We start from the raw sequence: 19,707 nt of genomic DNA, 5'->3' as shown, positions 1-19,707 counted from the left end.
TGTGACCAACTTTTGACCAATTCTTTCCAGAGTAAACCTCAGCTTTCCATTCTCTAATCTCATTCTATTTTCTGACCACATATAGTCTAGCTATTAACTCCATGAGTTTACTCATTATATTTATTTAATAATAGCAAAATAATCTATTTTTGTCTCTTTCAGTCTTTTTTCACTCAATATAATATCCTCCAGGTTCACCCATGTTGTTATATGCTTCATGACTTCATTTCTTCCTACAGCTAAATAATATTCCATTGCACATGTATATAATAATATGTTTATACATTCATCAGCTGATGAACACGTGGGCTGTCTCCGTCTTTTGGCATTTGTGAATAATGATGCTATGAACATTGAGGTGCAAGTCTGTTCATTTCACTGCTCTCAGTTCTTCTGGTTATATCCCTGGTAGGGGTATTGCTGGTACACATGGCAGATTTATATTTAACTTTCTTAGGAAACACCAAACAGTCTTCCACAATGGGTGAAGTATTCTACATTCCAACCAACAGTGAATAGGCATTCCTGCTTCTCTACATCCTCTCCAAAATGTATAGTTTTCTGTCTTTTTAATAAAGACCATTCTAAAAGGTGCGAAGTGATATCTCATTGTAGCTTTGATTACATTTTCCTAATAGCTAGTGATGAACTTTTTAAAAAATTAATCTTATTGATACAAATTAAAGAAGCATAAATCCATCCAAAGTGAACAATCAATGGTATTCAGTGTAATCACATATTTGTGTATTCATCAGTTCAATCATGCTTACAGTACTTTCATTATTCCAATAATAATAAACAAAAAACAAATAAAACTCACCACCTCTCAATGTCTTTATGCACCCCCATCATATACAGCTGCTATTCTTTTCCCTATCTCTAGTATATTTGTGTTTATATTTTGTAAAATGTGGATGTGGTTCAAGCAATTGGTCTCCTGTCTACCATATGAGGTGTCCTGGGTTTGGTTTCTAGTGCCTCCTGGTGAAGGCAGAGCTGGCCCATGCCATGAATCGAAGCAACAAGATGATGCAACAACAACAAAATGAGACAGAAGAAAGACAATGAGAGAAACAACGGACAGGAAGCTGAGTTGACTCAAGTGATTTGTGCTTCTTTCCCATGTTGGAGGTCCTAAGAAGGGTTCCTAGTACCTCTTAAAGAAGAATACCAGAAGAGAAGACAAGGAGACACAGAAGAAATGCAGGGAAGGACACAAAAAGCAGACAGCAAGCCCAGGTGGTGGGGTGGGGAATAAATAAAAATGAAAAAATAACTTAAAATAAAAGAGTCTGATATATGCAATATCATCCAAATCCTTGTTTTACCTGAAGTTTTACTATCTTACACTGCCCCATGTTTCAGTTGTTAGCTTTCCTTCTGGTATCATACATGACCTTAGACTTTCCCTTTCAATCGCTGTTACACCCATACAATAGCATTTTTTTTAACATTTGTATTTCGTCTTTGGAAGAAGTCTACTCAAGTCTTTTGCCCATTTTTAATCAGGTCATTTATCTTTTTGCTGTTGAATTGTATGATCTCTTTATGTATCATGCATATTAAACCTTATCCAATATGTGATTTCTGAATAGTTTCTCCCATTTGGTTGGATGTCTTTTCATTCTCTTCACAAGGGACTTTGAGGTGTGAAAGTTTTAATTTTGAGGAGGTCCCATTTTTCTGTTTCTTTTTTTCTTTCTCATGCTTTGGGTGTAAAATTTAAGAGATCAACACCTACCACAAGTACTTGAAGATGTTTTCCTGTATTATCTTCTAGGAGTTTTATGGTCCTGGATTTAATATTTATGTGTTTGATTTTTGAGTTGATTCTTGAATAGGGAGTGAGGTAGGGATTCTCTTTCATAGTTTTGGTTATGAATATCCATTCCTCCCAGCACCATTTGTTGAAGAAATTGTGTTGTCCCAGTAAAGTAGACTTGGTATACTTGTCAAAAACCAGTGGACCATAGAGGTGGGAGTCTATCTCTGAACTCTCAACTCCATTCCATTGACTAATGTGTCTATCACATGCCAACACATTTGTTGTTTGGGCCTCTGTAGTTTTGACATATGTTTCAAGGTCAGGGAGTATGGATATTCCTACCTCACTCTTCCTTTAGGGTGTTTTTAGCTATTCAGCTCCCAATTCCTTTCCAAATAAATTTGTAATTGACTATTCTATTTCTCTTAAGTAGGCTGAAGGAATTTTGAATGGGAATGCAGTGACTCTATAAGTCAGTTTTGGTAGGATGGACATCACAATATTTAGTATTTCAATCCATGAACACATTATTTCCATTTGTTTTGGTACACTTTAATCTCTTTTGGCATTATTTTTACTTTTCTAGTACGGGTTCCTTACATCTTTGGTTAAAATAAATCCTAGATATTTGAATCTTTTGGTTGCTATTTTAAATGGACCATTTCTTGATTTCTTCCTCAGATTGTTCATTACTAGTATACAGAAAAACTACTGATTTTTTGTGCATTGATCTTTTGTCCTGCCACTTTGTTGAACTTATTAGCTGTCATAGCTTTATCATAAATATTTCAGACTTTGTAAATATTGGATCATGTCATCTGTGAATAGTGAGAATTTTACTTTCTTTTTTGTGTGCCTTTTATTATTTTTGCCTAATTGCTCTAACTAAAACATTTAGCACAATATTGAATAACAGCGGTGACAATGGGGATCCTGGTCTTATTCCTAATCTCATTGGGAAATATTTCAATCTTTCACACTTCAGTAAAATGGTGATTTTTCATATATGCACTTTACCGTGTTGAGAAATCTTCCTTCCATTCCTATCTTTCAAAGTTGTTTTTATCAAGAAAGAAAGCTGGATTTTGTCAAATGATTTTTCTGCCTTGATTGAGATGATTGTGCGATTTTTTTCCCTTCTATTTGCTGAAGTGGTGTATTTTGTTCATTGCTTTTCTTGAGTTGAACCACCTTGTATACCAGGAATACAATACACTTGATTTATTATATATTTTAATAATGCTCTTGGATTCTATTTACAAATATTTTGTTGAGAATTTTGGAATCTATGTTCAAAAGAAAGATTCATCTGTAATAATCCTTTGTAATATCTTTATCTAGGCTTTTTATTAGGGTGATTTGGGCTTCATAGAATCTGTTGGGTAATTTTCCCTTCTCTTTAAATTTTTTCAAGGGTGTAAACTGGATCCATGCTCATTCTTCTCAAAATGCTAGGTAGAATTCACCTGTGAAGTCATTTAGTCCTGGATTTTCTCTTCTGGGAGATTTTTTTTTTTTTTATTGACTTTGTAACTTCTGGGAGATTTTTAATGACTTATCCAATCTCTTTAAATGTGATTGTTTTGTTGAGTTCTTGTATTTCTTGTAGAGTCTATATAAGTTTGCATTTAAAGAAATGTATCCATTTCATCTAGGTTGTCTAATTTTTTCACATACAGTTTCTCGTAATATCCTCTTATTTTTTTTCCCTTAATTTTGGTGGGGCCAGTTGTAATGCCCACCTTCATTCTCATTTTACTTATTTTCATCTTCCCTTTTTTATTTTTTGTTAATCTATCTGAGTATGTCAAATTTATTGATCGTCTCAAAGAGACACCTTGTGGTTTAGTTGAGTTACTTTATTTGTTCTTTTTAAAATTTTCATTTATTTCTATTCTAATCTTTGTTATTTCTTTCTTTCTGATCATTTTGGGATTGAATTTCTGTTCACTTTCTAGTTCTTCCAGGTGTTCAGTTTCATCTTTCTTCTTTTTAAATATAGGCATTTAAGGCTATAAATTTCCCTTTCAGTACTGCCTTCATTGTAGCCTATAAGTTTTGATAAGTTGTGTCCTCTGTTGCTTTTGCATCAAGAGATTTATTAATTTCTCTTATAATTTCTTCCTTGACCACTGATTGTTTAGAACTGTGTTGTTTTGCTTCCAAACATTTGTGAATTTTCCCCTTTTCCACCTATTATTGATTTCATCTTGACTTGAGAAGGTGGTTTGTATAATTTCAATTTTGTTCAATTTATTGAAACCTGACTTGTGACTCAACATGTGGTCTATCCTGGAGAAAGATCCATGGACATTTGAGATGAATGTATAACCTGCTGATTTGGGGTGCAATTTCTGTATATGTCTGTTAGATCTAGCTCATGAATTATATTGTTCAAATTCTCTATTTCCTTGTTAATCTTCTTTTGTCTAATTGTTTTATTTATTAATGTTGAAGTCTACAGCTATTGTTGTAGAGTCATCTATTTCTCCTTTCAGTTTTGCCTGCATTTATCTCATGTATTTTGGAGCACCCTAGTTAGAGGCATAGATAGTTATGACTGCTTCTTATTCTTGGTAGATTGTCCTTTTCATTAATATATAATTATCTTCTCTAGCTCTTATAACTTTTTGCATTGAAACTCTGTCTGATATTAGTATTAGATACTATTTCAGCTCTTTCTTCATTACTGTTTGCATGAAATATCTTTTACAAGCCATTTACTTTCAGTCTATTTGTATCTCTGGGTCTAGGGTGAGTCTTTTGCATACAGAATATGGATGAGCCATGTATTTTATCCATTCTGTCATCCTATGTCTTTAGACTGTGGAGTGTAATCTATTCATATTCAATGTTATTGCTGTAAGGTCTTTAATTACTTCCACTATTTTATTCTTTGGTTTTCATATGTCCTATCTTATGCTCATCTGTCCTTCTACCTTTTGGCTACCTTTTCTGATATTCTTCATTTCTACACTTTCCTCCAAGCCTCCCTCTCCTGCTTTTTCCCTTTGGGCTGCAGAATTCCCTTTAGTGATTCCTATAGAGCTGGATTTTAGTTTACAATTTTTCTTAGTTTCTGTTTAGTGTGAATATTTTTAACTCACCTTCATAAGTGAAAGAAAATCTTGCTAGATAAAGAATTCTCAACTGGCAGGTTTACTATTTCACATTTCATTATATCATATCACTCTCTTCTAACATCCATTGTTTCTGATAAGAAATCCACACTAAGTCTTCTTAGGCATCCCTTGTATCTGATGGTTTACTTCTCCTTTGCTGCTTTCAGAATTTTCTCTTTATTTTGGCACTTGACATTCTGAATAGTATGTATCTTGGAGGGAGTAGGTCTATTCAATTTTATTCTGATTGGAATATTATACAGCTATTGGACATATAAAATCATGTCTTTCTTAAGAGTTGTAAAGTCTTCTACCAATATTTCTTCAAATACACTTTCTGCCCTTTTTTCTTCTCTTCTTTTAGAACTGCCATGACACATATGTTGTTGTGCTTCATTCAATCATTAAACTCCCTGAGTCCTTGTTCAATTTTATCCATTCTTTTCTTATACAGATCTTCTCTCTTCTCAACTTCAGTTCTTCTGTCATCTACATCACTGATTCTTGCTTCTATGATTTTGAATCTGCTTTTGTATGCCTCTAATAAGTTTTCATTCTCACTTATTGTGTCTTTCATTCCCATAAGCTCTGTTATTTTTCTATTTAGCTTTTCAAATTGTTTTTTGGGATCAACCAGGGTATTATTGTTCTCCTTTAGCCATATTGTCCTTCAACTCCTTGATTTTATTTAGGAGATTTGTATGAACATCATTGATTTGTTGTGCCAAATCCTGTGCCTTGTCTGGGGTTTTGATTTGTTCCTTTGCTTGGGCTATGTCTTAATTTTTCTCAGTAGGGCATGTAATTTTTTGCTGATGTCTAAGCATAAGGTTATGATGGTAAGCTTACTCTGATATTCAGTTTCTCTATCTTGCATAGGGATTTAGTGGTATGTGGTTGTGTGTTACGTTCTTTGATTTTTGGTTTAGTTTTTTCTATGCATTAAGAATTGTCTGTGTTTCATTGCTTATATCAGTGCCATGGATCCGGTAATGTGTTGCAGACCAGTTTCCAAGGGCCTTGGGGAGGTCCAAGAAGCCTCTTTTATTTACTTATTTTATAAGTCCTTGCATACATTTTCTTGGTTTGGCAGCAGACAGCACACTTCAGCAGATCACTGTGCTCATACCATAGTTAGAATGTGTTCACTGTATCTTTTCATGGCAAGAGTACAGAAACACTGTGACAGAGAATCTCTTTCAGAGCCAAGACTTGCTAAATAAAATTTTCTTAGAAAATTCACTCCTCCCTTAGCCATCAACCCCCTCCCTTTTCCTGGGGAGAAAATAAATTCTGCTTTGTTAACAACCAGTCCATATCAGTTGGAAGTGTGTTTGAGATTTAGCAATGGCAAAAGCCCTCTTGTCCTGGAAGACTGTGACTCATGGTACACTGCAGACCAAATTTGGTGGCCCAAAAATGAATCAGCAAAGTCTGCATACCTCTATCTCCCTTTTCCTGGGAAGGTGGACCCTCGCCACCTCTTCTATCTGTAGCTACTGATCTGAAGCTCAGAGGCTCAATATTCTTTTCTCCAAGGGTGAGGGGATGGCACCACCAGCTGTAGTTGCAGCTTTTTCTTAGAGTCCTTTCCCATTGAATTTCACTTTCATTGCTCCTCTCTCTTCTTGGTGGTGCCCAGCCTTCCCTTGGTGTCTTAAGCCTTAGAAAAGTTTTCTGGACATTTTCTTCCTGTCCTTTAGCAAATTTTCTGTAGAAGTAAGTCCTCTGCCTCTCATCCTCCATCTTCCCAGAAGTATCTCCCTATCACCTTCATTAGGTTATTCCTTGTTTCCTTTCTCCTGCTGCTCACTTAAATCTACATTGCCTTGTTTTTGCATTTAAATTTATAGTGTTTTTCACTTTGTATTAATGTACTAATTATAGCCAAATCTAAAAATGCAAACTTGTATATAAATATTTAGATAATGAAACAGACAAAAACACTCTTTAAATGTCTTATCTTGTCTTGAAACTATAAATAGATATGTAGCACAAACAGTTCCCTGGGATTTTGGGATAAAAGAAGGAACAGGATAGAAGCAACCATTAATTATCTTTCAACTTGCATACAAATTCTTTCGGATATTTCTTCTTTATGTGTGTTTTGTAACAATTTTGTCATTTTTTTTGCTGTGTTAAAGAATTCCTGAAAATAGTGTCTTCACTGTTAAAATTTGCCTAATGGTGTCTTTTCTTAGTCATGCCCATACTTGCTTCTCTTAACCACTAGTTTTAGGTCTGCATATGACATTTCCTTACTATACTCCTCTTATCTGACTCCTCTCTCAAATGATTTCCTTTAAGTCTGAAGGTGTAGCTCTAAACCTGATTTTTGGAGAAATGATCAAACTGTCTTCCATAATGGTTGCACATTTTTACATTGTCAAGCACAATGAATGAGTTTTGAATTAGTGTTCCCTTTAATATTTCACTTTCAAGAATCATTCTTTGTGACATCATATGTTGTGCCTTTAAAACATATACCTACAAACGAATATAATATAGGGTCAGGATATTGAATTAAAACATTAAGATCAGTATCTTCACTGAAATTCCCATTTCAGTTTGGACAGAATGCCCAATCCCATCACTGAATAATGTAAATTATAGCTGACTGTGGGAGCCTAGAGACTGGGATGCACTCCCAGAAATTAAAGAGCCTGAAACTCATGGCTGCCCAGTGTAAAATGGACACTTAACTAGTTAAAAAGTAACAGACACCCCAGAAGTAAAAATGTACAAATGGTCCTGCAAACTTTAATTCACACAAGGCTGTATACTCCTGCCTTTGCTGACATCACCAAACACCCCCTTTGTGCACCTCATGTAACATTTGCAGAAACTCTGTTTTTATACCCTATGGAATGTCTTTGTCCTAAGACCCCTTATATTCTCCCACCTTTTTCCACTCCTTTCCAGTGCTAACTTCATACTTTGATTAGTCACCGTCAAAGTCTCTCCTGTCATAAATCCAAATAAAGTTCACTCCTAACCATTTGTGTAGTGTGTTCTTTAGTCTGACAGCTGACCTAAAACCATGACTTTCAAAGTGGGGTTTGAAACAATTGGTGAGCCAGTGAGGAGACCAAAGGACCACTGGCAGTGGTGGCCATGATCTCCAGGAAGGGAGAATCTGCTGGGGAAATCCCAAGCTGTCCTATAACATCCATGGTTGGAGGGGTGGTTGCCCTCCATGAAGAGTGGGGACTAGGAAAGTGGGGACCTTCAAGAGAATTTGGGGTTGCCCACTTGCTTGACTTTTGTGAAACTCCATGTGAGTATAGGGATGTCCCCAAAACACTGATAAGAGTAGAGAGCATGCTGGATAAACAAAAGCATATGAAGTTTGGTGTGACCCATGGACATTGTGGTTAACAGCAATACTGTTATCATGTATGTTATGCCAAAGATGTGCTATGTTTATAATGGGGAGAATGGGAAAGTATGCCAAATGTACACTAAAGACCATGGTTGGTAGTAACAGTCTGATGATATTATCTCATAATCTGTAACAAATATTCCATCATGGTGTGATGTGGCAAAGAGGAGTTGTAAGAGAATTCTATTCATGTGCATGATTGTTTTGTAAGTTCACATTTTCTGTAATAAATGTATATTTTAGGTGGCATTTTTGGGACTTGGAGTGGTCCTAAATGATATTCCAGAGTCAGATGCTGGACATTATATTTCCTTCCATAACCCACTGAATGTACTGGGGGAGAGTGTAAACTACACTGTGGTTCAGCAGTGCTTTAAAATGTATCCACCAAATGCAATAAATGTGCCACAATGAAAGTAGTTGATGTGGGAGGACTGCGAGGGTGTGTTGTAGGGTATGTGGGAACCTCTTATATTTTTTATTGTAACTTTTTGTGTGTGATCTATGTACCTTATTTTTTTTTTTTTTTTTTTTTTTCAAAAGATTCTTTTGGTTTATTTCTTTTTTTTTTTTTTTTTTTTTTTTTTTAAATTTTTTTATTTTTTATTGAATTTGTAATAATATTACATTAAAAATATATATGTGAGGTCCCATTCAACCCCACCCCCCCACCCCCCCTCTCCCCCCCCCCAACAACACTCGTTCCCATCATCATGACACATCCATTGGATTTGGTAAGTACATCTTTGGGCACCTCTGCACCTCATATACATTGGTTCACATCATGGCCCATACTCTCCTCTATTCCATCATGTAGGCCCTGTGAGGATTTACAATGTCCGGTGATTACCTCTGAAGCACCATCCAGGGCAGCTCCATGTCCCTAAGACGCCTCCACCTCTCATCTCTTCCTGCCTTTCCCCATACCCTTTGTCCATTATGTCCACTTTTCCCAATCCAATGCCACCTCTTCTATGTGGACACTGGATTGGTTGTGTCCATTGCACCTTTATGTCAAGAGGAGGCTCAGATTCCACCTGGATGCTGGATGCAATCCTCCCATTTTCAGTTGTAATCACTCTAGGCTCCATGGTGTGGTGGTTGTCCTTCTTCACCTCCATCTTAGCTGAGTGTGGTAAGTCCAATAAATCAGATTGTAGGTGCTGGAGTCTGTTGAGGCTCAGGATCTGGCTATCACATTGTCAGTCCAGAGATTCAAATCCCCTAAATATATCTTAAACCCCAACATTAACTGCACCTCCAGCACATTAGCATGAAAGTCTTATGAAGGGAGATCCCATCTGAGTCCAGATTCATCACACATAAACACCATTTCCAAAGAGGGGCCATCTGCCCTGGTAGTTAACCCCATCGGCCATGACCATAACTCCCATGGGTCTCTTTAGCCCTCAAAGGAACCAATATCTGGGGGTTGTATCTGCTTTATCTGTCTCTCTGACTCTGCTCAGTTGTGCATGAGGGCAAACCTTCTGCCAGCCTCCAGACTCTTTTTTAGAAACTCGTAGCCATATAAACTCATTTCTCCTTTCCATTTCCCCCTTACTTTAGGTCAAACAGCATTTTAAAGTCATGGTATTTTATGTAGACATGGATATTCTGCTGATCCGCATTGAACCTTCCATATAAGGTCATTTTCCAGTTGCATCATCAGTTGGTAGTTGATAGTGGTCCCTCGTTGCCAGGGAGGCTCATCCCCGGGTGTCATGTCCCACGCTGGGGGGAAGGCATTGCATTTACATGCTGAGTTTGGCTTCGAGACTGGCCACATTTGAGTAACATGAAGGCTGACAGAAGGGAATTCCCAGGCACAAAGTTGCTCTAGGCCTTGTTATTATTTTGGGTTTATCAGCTCACAAGCATAGTCATTAGTATCAGGGGCTCACTGTTGAACCCTCACTCCCTCCCGGTCCCCACCACTGTACCTGGGAGACTGTCGCTGCTCCCCTAGGGACCACGACAGAGCACCACTGGCCGGGAACCCAGTACCCCCCCTACTGTGGTTTTTAATTGTTGCCACTATGAGTATATCCAAACATTACCATGCACCCTGGACATATGTTCTGTACAGCTCCCTGTCAGTCATATATCATCTGTCATTGGTATCCCATACCAGTATCCCTCCATTGCCATTGTTGAAACACTCTGTGATCCAGAACTCCCCGAAATTTGAAGCCCAATATAATGTCATGGTCCCTTACTAGGGAATGGCATATAGCGATGAGTTTAAAGGATAGATAAAGAACTTGGATAAAGTTAGATAAAGAACTTAGATAAAGAATGTTGACTTGAAAAAATTCCACATCCTATTTCCCCCCCCCCCCCTAATTATTCAGCTTTTCTTCACAGGAGTCCTAGACCACAGCAATGTATATATATAATATACAGCACTCCCACACATCCACCAGAAAACCTTTTCCCTTCCACAGTGATACTCTTACGCCCTATTTATATCATATTTACTTAAAGTGATGTACAGAGTCTGAGACATTAGCTTTCTAACAAGGTGACATCTGTATTTACATTATGGTGCATACTTTAGGATACACAGTTCTTTACATTTTTAGTTATCCTATGTTTTACATTATGGTTTACATTATCAGTCTGTCATCTCCTATATGTTATGGTGTAATATTACATGTTTTATATCCATCCTTGTGTACTCTCAAGAAACTCCTCTCTTACCCCCCATTTACTTTGGTTCCACACATTTAACGTCCATTTTCCCTTCCACCTTAGTGCCCTCAGTGATAGCCAACCTCCGTTTCCTGAGGAGCCACTTCCAGAGATAGATGGAATAGTGTTCAGGGCCTAACTTGCTCAACTGCCCCAATGCCCTGGGATCCACCCTTTCTCTCGAGGGATACAGTTCCCTCTATTGGATGGCATTAGTCCTCCCCAGGATGTGGGTCCACCCCCACTCTCACTACTTGGGTTTCTACCCCATGGTGTCACCCACTCTGGCAGAATGAGCATTTAGACATTCCCCAGGAGCCCGTCCTGCACCAGACCCTCCCCTCCGAGCATTCTAAACAGGTAACCCTCTTTATTATATTTTGATATGATTTTCTCGGCATTTTACTCTCCACCAACACCTGACCCTCTCCTGGTTCGTATGCTACCCCTCCCTCCCCCCACTTTTGGGCAACGTTACCCACCCGTCCCTCCCCAGCCACCCTCAAACCCGCAAAGCCCCAAGCAAAGGCAACCCCTTGCCCCCCTTTTATCTCTTCTTTGTGTTCATACTTACCACCATCTCGTCTTAAATTCCACCCCTGCAGACATCGGCTCATATCCTTCCTCCACCCTCCGATTTCCTGCAAGCCTATCGTTCAGTCTCTTGCTATCTAGGGCAGCTTGTTTATTTCATATCATTGAGGTCATGTAGTATTTGTCCTTCAATGTCTGGGTTGCTTCACTCAACATAAGGTTCTCAAGATTCATCCATGTTATCACATGTGTTTGTAGTGTGTTTGTTCTTACAGCCGAGTAGTATTCCATTGTGTGTATATACCACATTTTATTGATCCACTCGTCTGTTGATGGGCATTTGGGTTGATTCCAACTTTTGGCAATAGTGAACAATGCTGCTATGAACATTGGTGTACATATATTGGTTTGTGTTCTTGTTTTCAGTTCTGCTGGGTATATTCCCAGCAGTGGTATTGCTGGGTCATATGGCAAATCTATGGCTAGTTGTTTGAGAAACCGCCATACTGTTCTCCAGAATGGTTGGATCCTTCTGCATTCCCACCAGCAGTGGATGAGTGTTCCCCTTCCTTCACATCCTCTCCAGCACTTGTATTCTTCTGTTTTTTTCATAGCTGCCAATCTTATGGGTGTAAGATGGTATCTCATTGTGGTTTTGATTTGCATTTCCCTGATAGCTAGAGATTTGGAGCATTTTTTCATGTGCTTTCTTGCCATTTGTATTTCTTCTTCGGAGAAGTGTCTGTTTAAGTCTTTTTCCCATTTTTTAAATGGATTGTTTATCTTTTTATTTTCAAGATGTAGGAGTTCTTTATATATGCAAGTTATAAGTTTCTTATCAGATATATGATTGCCAAATATTTTCTCCCACTGTGTGGGCTCCCTTTTTACTTTCTTGACAAACTCCTTTGAGGTGCAGAAGGCTTTAATTTTGAGGAAGTCCCATTTATCTATTAGTTCTTTTGCTGCTCGTGCTTTTGGTGAGATATTCATAAATCCATTACCTATTACAAGGTCCTGTAGATGTTTCCCTACACTGCTTTCTAAGGTTTTTATGGTCTTGGCTCTTATATTTAGGTCTTTGATCCATCTTGAGTTGATCTTTGTATAAGGTGTGAGATGGTAATCCTCTTTCATTCTTCTACATATGGCTATCCAGTTCTCCAGACACCATTTGTTGAATAGGCCACTCTCTCCCAGTTGAGAGGGTTTGGTGGCTTTATCGAATATTATGTGGTTGTATATGTGAGGTTCTATATCAGAGCTTTCAATTCGATTCCATTGGTCTATATGTCTCTCCTTATGCCAATACCATGCTGTTTTCACCACCGTAGCTTTATAGTATGTTTTGAAGTCAGGGAGTGTGATTCCTCCAATTTCGTTTTTCTTTTTCAGTATGTCTTTGGCTATTCGGGGTCTCTTTCCTTTCCAAATAAATTTCATAGTTAGTTTTTCTAGTTCCTTAAAGAAGGCTGCATTGATTTTTATTGGGATTGCATTGAATGTGTAGATCAATTTTGGTAGGATAGACATCTTAATAATGTTCAGTCTTCCTATCCATGAACAAGGAATAGTCTTCCATTTATTTAGGTCTTCTTTGATTTCCTTGAACAATCTTGTATAGTTCTCAGTGTATAAGTTCTTTACCTCTTTAGTTAAATTTATTCCTAAGTATTTGATTTTTTTATTTACTATTGTGAATGGTATTTGTTTCTTGATTTCCTCCTGATCTTGCTCATTATTGGTGTACAGAAATGCTACTGATTTTTGCGCATTGATCTTATAACCTGCGACTTTACTAAACTCATTTATGAGTTCTAGAATCTTCGTTGTAGATCTCTCAGGGTTTTCTATGTATAGGATCATGTCATCTGCAAATAATGAAATTTTGACTTCTTCCTTTCCAATTTGAATGCCTTTTATTTCTGGTTCTTGCCTCAGTGCTCGAGCAAGTACTTCTAAGACAATGTTAAATAGGAGCGGCGACAGTGGGCATCCTTGTCTTGTTCCTGAGTTTAGAGGGAAGGAGTCTAGGATTTCTCCATTGTAAATAATATTGGCTTTAGGTTTTTCATATATACTCTTTATCATGTTCAAAAAATTTCCTTGTATTCCAATCATTTGGAGTGTTTTTATCAAGAAAGGGTGCTGTATTTTGTCAAATGCTTTTTCTGCATCAATAGATATAATCATGTGATTTTTTTCCTTCAATCTGTTTATATGGTGTATTACGTTGATTGATTTTCTTATGTTGAACCATCCTTGCATACCTGGGATGAATCCCACTTGGTCGTGGTGTATAATTCGTTTAATGTGTTGTTGAATACGATTAGCAAGTATTTTGTTAAGTATTTTTGCGTCTAGGTTCATTAGAGAAATTGGTCTGTAATTTTCCTTTCTTGTGATGTCTTTGTTTGGCTTTGGTACTAGGGTAATGTTGGCATCATAGAAGGAGTTGGGTAATGTTCTTTCTGTTTCGATGGTTTGGAATAGTTTCAGCAGGATTGGTGTCAGTTCTTTCCGGAATGTTTTATAGAATTCACCTGTGAAGCCATCTGGCCCTGGGCTCTTCTTAGTTGGGAGATTTTTAATAACTGATTCTATCTCTCTGCTTGTGATTGGTTTGTTAAGATCATCAATTTCTTCTTTTGTCAATATGGGCTGTTTATGTGTTTCTAGGAATTTGTCCATTTCCTCTAGATTGTCATTTTTGTTGGAATATAGTTTTTCAAAATATCCTCTTATGATAGTCTTTATTTCTGTGGGGTCAGTGGTGATATCGCCTTTCTCATTTCTTATTTTGTGAATTTGCATCTTCTCTCTTTTTTTCTTTGTTAGTGTTGCTAAAGGTTTGTCAATTTTGTTAATCTTCTCAAAAAACCAGCTCTTGGTCTTGTTTATCTGTTCAAGTGCTTTCTTATTTTCTATTTCATTTAGTTCTGCTCTTATCTTTGTTATTTCCTTCCTTCTTCTTCCTGTTGGGTTACTTTGTTGTTGTTTTTCTAATTCCTTCAAATGTGCAGTTAGTTCTTCAATTTTTGCTCTTTCTTCTTTTTTGATATATGAATTTATGGCTATAAACTTCCCTCTCAGTACTGCTTTTGCTGCATCCCATAAATTTTGGTATGTTGTGTTATCATTATCATTTGTTTCAAGGTAGTCATTGATTTCTTTTGAGATTTCCTCTTTGACCCACTGTTTTTCTAAGAGTGTGTTGTTTAATTTCCAAATCGTGGTGTGAAATCTGGGCTTCTTTCCCTTGCAAATCTCCAGCTTGACTCCACTGTGGTCAGAGATAATGTTTTGTATGATTTCAATCTTTCTGAATTCGTTCAGCCTTTCTTTGTGGCCTAGCATATGATCTATCTTGGAGAATGATCCATGTGCGCTTGAGAAAAATGTATATCCTGCTGTGTTTGGGTGTAGCGATCTATATATGTCTATTAGATCGAGCTCCTCTAATATACTATTCAGATGTTTTGTGTCTTTGGTGATTCTCTTTTGAGATGTTCTGTCCAGAATTGATAGTGGTGTATTAAAATCCCCCACTATAATTGTAGATGTATCTATTCTTTCACTTAGTTTTTCCAGCGTTTGCCTGACGTATTTAGAGGCACCCTTGTTAGGGGCATAGATATTTATGATTGTTCGATCTTCTTGACAGATTTTCCCTTTGACTAAAATGTAGTATCCTTCTTTGTCTCTCACAATTGTTTCACATTTAAAGTCTATTTTGTCTGATATTAATATAGCTACTCCTGCCTTTTTTTGGTTATTGTTAGCTTGTATGATTGTTTTCCAGCCTTTCACTTTCAATCTCCATGCGTCTCTGGGTCTAAGATGTGTCTCTTGTAGACAGCATATGGATGGGTCATATTTCCTTATCCAGTGTCCCAGTCTGAATCTTTTGATAGGTGAGTTTAATCCATTGACATTCAGTGTTATTACTATCAAGGAATTATTTGTGTTAGCCATATTTTGATTGGATTTGTGTTTGTCATATTTTGTTTGTATATTTTTTTTTGTCTTTTTTGTTGTTGTTGTTGGTCTTATACTCTCCTCCAACTTTGCCTTTCCTGTTTTTTCCTTTCTTCCTGCAGAACTCCCTTTAGAATTTCTTGAAGGGGAGGTTTCTTGTTGGTATACTCTTTCAGTTTCTGTTTGTCTGCGAATATTTTGAACTCTCCATCATGTTTGAATGCTAGTTTAGCTGGATAGAGTATTCTTGGTTGGAAATTTTTTTCCTTTAGTACCTTGACTATATCATACCACTGTCTTCTTGCCTACATGGTTTCAGAAGAAAAATCAGCACTTAATCTAATTGAGCTTCCCTTGTATGTGATGGTTTTCTTTTCTCTTGCTGCTTTTAGGATCTTCTCTTTGTCTTGAGCATTGGATAATTTGACAAGTATATGTCTTGGGGTGGGCCTGTTGGGGTTTATGACTTGTGGAGTGCGCTGTGCTTCTTGGATATGTACATCTGTCTCTTTCAGTAGATTTGGGAAGTTTTCAGTCATTATTTCCTGCAACACTCTTTCTGACCCCTTTCCCTTCTCTTCACCTTCTGGAATGCCTATAATACGTATGTTTGAGCGTTTTGCATTGTCATTCAGGTCCCTAAATCCTAATTGGATTTTTTCTATCTTCTTATTGACCCCTTCTACTATCTGTTTGATTTCTGATGTACTGTCTTCCACATCACTAATTCTCTGCTCTGTCTCTTCTAGTCTGCTGATATTTGCTGCAAGTGTATTTTTGATTTCTTGAACTGTGGTGTTCATTCCCATCATATCTGTTATGTTTTTGCGTATGTCTGCAATTTCCCCTCCAAGTGATGTCTTCATGTTGTTAACCTCTTTCATTACTGCATCAATTTTGTCGGTGATAAATGTTCTGAGATCTTTCATTGCTTGTGCCAAGTTTTGCTCCCCTTCGTGATTATTGGTTTGTTGATTGGATTCAGCCATGTTTTCCTGATTATTGGTTTGGTTCGTAGATTTTTGTTGCTTTCTGGTCATCTCTTTATTTTGACGAATTTAATCAGTTCCTTAGCTTCTTTGTCTGCTCTTGGAGGTTAATTAGTTGTTATTTTTGCACAGGTGTTATATCTTCTCTTTGTCACTTTTATCTTCTTATTCTAGTTACTTGTTGTTGGTTAAGTTCACTTTAGAGGAAAGTATTAGTGTTGGGGAAAGGCAATTGTGTAAGCAAGGGAAAAGTGTAAAGTTGTATTGGTGATGTATGTTAATAAAGCAGGAATATGAGATCTGGAAGGATGGAGGTTAGATTCATGTAGATTGTATAGAGTTATAGCTGTAGGTAGAGTACCTTTTATGAAGTTGATGACTGAATTTGGGAGGAATATGGTATGAACTACACAGCTATTGTTTTCATGAGAGAGGGAAAAAGAAAAGAAAGGTAATAGTTTCAAGAGTGGATAATAGACAGAAAACAGAACAAAGGTATTAGAAATTAAGAGTTAGACACTTTGTGGATCAAAGAACGGGAGGTGGGGGGTGGAATATAGGAGAGACTGTAGATGATAGTGGATATCAAGATGCAGGGGAAGGGGGATAGTGTAGGTAGCCTAAATCAGTTCACACAGAAATGAGGCAGTGGAGGATGGGAAAACCCAGCAAATGTGAGGTGTTCCCTGTAGCACCTATTGTATACTTGAATTAAAGTAAAAATAAGTGGAAGATGAGGGACAAGGGGGAAAGAGAAAACCGAAAAAAAACAAAAAAAAAAAAAAAAAACAAACTAATTATAATAGAGAAAAAAGAAAGGCAAGAAGAAATGAAGAAAGAAAAAGAGGATGGGCAAACGGTGGGGAACGGATAGGGAGAAGAGAGATACAGGTACACACGTGTCACAATTGCAACACTATCTAAAACAACAACTTCCCCCCGCTTTGCCCTAAAACCCCCCCGTCTGTCTGCCCAAATGGGTCTGCAAGCACCTCCCTTCCCACAAACCCCCAATAGGCCGCCCAGGGCCCACGAACTCCCCAGTACTGCAGATGCTAAAAAAAAAAAAAAAAAAAAAAAAAAAAAAAAAAAAAATTTAAGTAAAATTAAACAAACAAACAAACAAACAAACAAACAAACAAACAAAAAAAAAACAAAAAAAAACAGAAACCCCTCCGCAGGCCCGGCTCCGCCCGCCGCGGAGGCTTGGACCGGCTCTGCCCGGCTCCTCACGCCGCCTTGGCCTGGCCTGGCTCCGCCCAGCTCCGCTCGCTACAGCGGCCCAGCCGGCTCCGGCATCCACCTCCCGCCACCGCGGCCTGGACCGGCCCTGCCCGGCTCCGTACCCGCCGCGGCCTGACCCAGGCCCGCCCGGCTCCAAACGCTACCGCGCCCGCAGCCGGGGCCTGAACCGGCCCCGCCCGGCTCCAAGCGCTACCGCGGCCCGCAGCCGGGGCCTGCACCGGCCCCGCCCGGCTCCAAGCGCTACCGCGGCCCGCCGCCGGGGCCTGCACCGGCCCCGCCCGGCTCCAAGCGCTACCGCGGCCCGCCGCCGGGGCCTGCACCGGCCCCGCCCGGCTCCAAGCGCTACCGCGGCCCGCCGCCGGGGCCTGCACCGGCCCCGCCCGGCTCCAAGCGCTACCGCGGCCCGCCGCCGGGGCCTGCACCGGCCCCGCCCGGCTCCAAGCGCTACCGCGGCCCGCCGCCGGGGCCTGCACCGGCCCCGCCCGGCTCCAAGCGCTACCGCGGCCCGCCGCCGGGGCCTGCACCGGCCCCGCCCGGCTCCAAGCGCTACCGCGGCCCGCCGCCGGGGCCTGCACCGGCCCCGCCCGGCTCCAAGCGCTACCGCGGCCCGCCGCCGGGGCCTGCACCGGCCCCGCCCGGCTCCAAGCGCTACCGCGGCCCGCCGCCGGGGCCTGCACCGGCCCCGCCCGGCTCCAAGCGCTACCGCGGCCCGCCGCCGGGGCCTGCACCGGCCCCGCCCGGCTCCAAGCGCTACCGCGGCCCGCCGCCGGGGCCTCCACCGGCCCCGCCCGGCTCCAAGCGCTACCGCGGCCCGCCGCCGGGGCCTGCACCGGCCCCGCCCGGCTCCAAGCGCTACCGCGGCCCGCAGCCGGGGCCTGCACCGGCCCCGCCCGGCTCCAAGCGCTACCGCGGCCCGCAGCCGGGGCCTGCACCGGCCCCGCCCGGCTCCAAGCGCTACCGCGGCCCGGCCCGGCCTGGCTCAGCCCCACCGAGCGGGGCTAGATGCCTCGTCTCCGCCTACCCAAGAAGGGAATCCTCTGCAGGTAGCTGGGATCTCCGTGTATATTTCACAGACGAATCCTCTCTGTTACCTTCCCTCCAAATCGATGTCCAAACACCTCCGGACCAGCAAAAATCCCGAAACAATCCGGTCCCAAAGAGTCTCCAACGCCACCCAGCCGATTCCCTGCAGAAGACTCTAACAGGTATGTTCACTCAGCCGCCATCTTGCCCCCCTCTATGTACCTTAAAAAAGACAACTTAATAGAAAATAAAAATAAAATAATATATATTTAAAATAATAGTAGTGTTGGATGGGGAAAATAGTAAGGTATGGACTATAGTTGGCAGTAAGATTTTGATGTTATTCTTTCATAATTTATAACAAATGTTTCACAATTGAAGGCATTGGTGAGGCAATGTATAGGACCCTTGTAAGATGTTAGGCATGTTTATTTTGTAAAGTCACAACTTTTGTTACACACTTATTGTTTACGTATGTTCATGTATGAATGATATACTTCAATAAAGTAAAAAAATAAAAATATGAGGTTTATACATTTAGTAGACATGTTGCCACAGCTTGTGGACTGACGATTGCTAGGGGCAGTATGGTTACTTACAGCAGATTGTCTCAAGGAAAACAAATAAAACCACTGGTTAGAAGAAAAGTTAAAGCTAGAAAATGATTTGTGGCCTTCCACCTCCACTTTAGTGATAGGTATCTATGAGCTACTAGATAAAAAAAGAGAGTAATTCAATGTAGAAACTACAAAGGAATCTTTAAATCATATTAAACCACTTCTGCAAAGAAAGACTAAATCACAAATACAACTTACCACACAAACAAAAGTGCTAAATAAAGCACTTTTCAGTGAAACCACACTTGTAAGAAAATATTTTGCTAAAGCAATATGTATGCCACAATGATGAAAGAGGTTGTTGATGTGGGAGGAATGGGGTGGGGTAGGGTGTGGGATATATGGGAACTTCTTATAT

The sequence above is a fragment of the Dasypus novemcinctus genome, chromosome 23 (assembly GCF_030445035.2).
Source record: "Dasypus novemcinctus isolate mDasNov1 chromosome 23, mDasNov1.1.hap2, whole genome shotgun sequence".
Classification (NCBI taxonomy): Eukaryota; Metazoa; Chordata; class Mammalia; order Cingulata; family Dasypodidae; genus Dasypus; species Dasypus novemcinctus.
Note: the sequence above shows the minus strand (reverse complement) of the source record.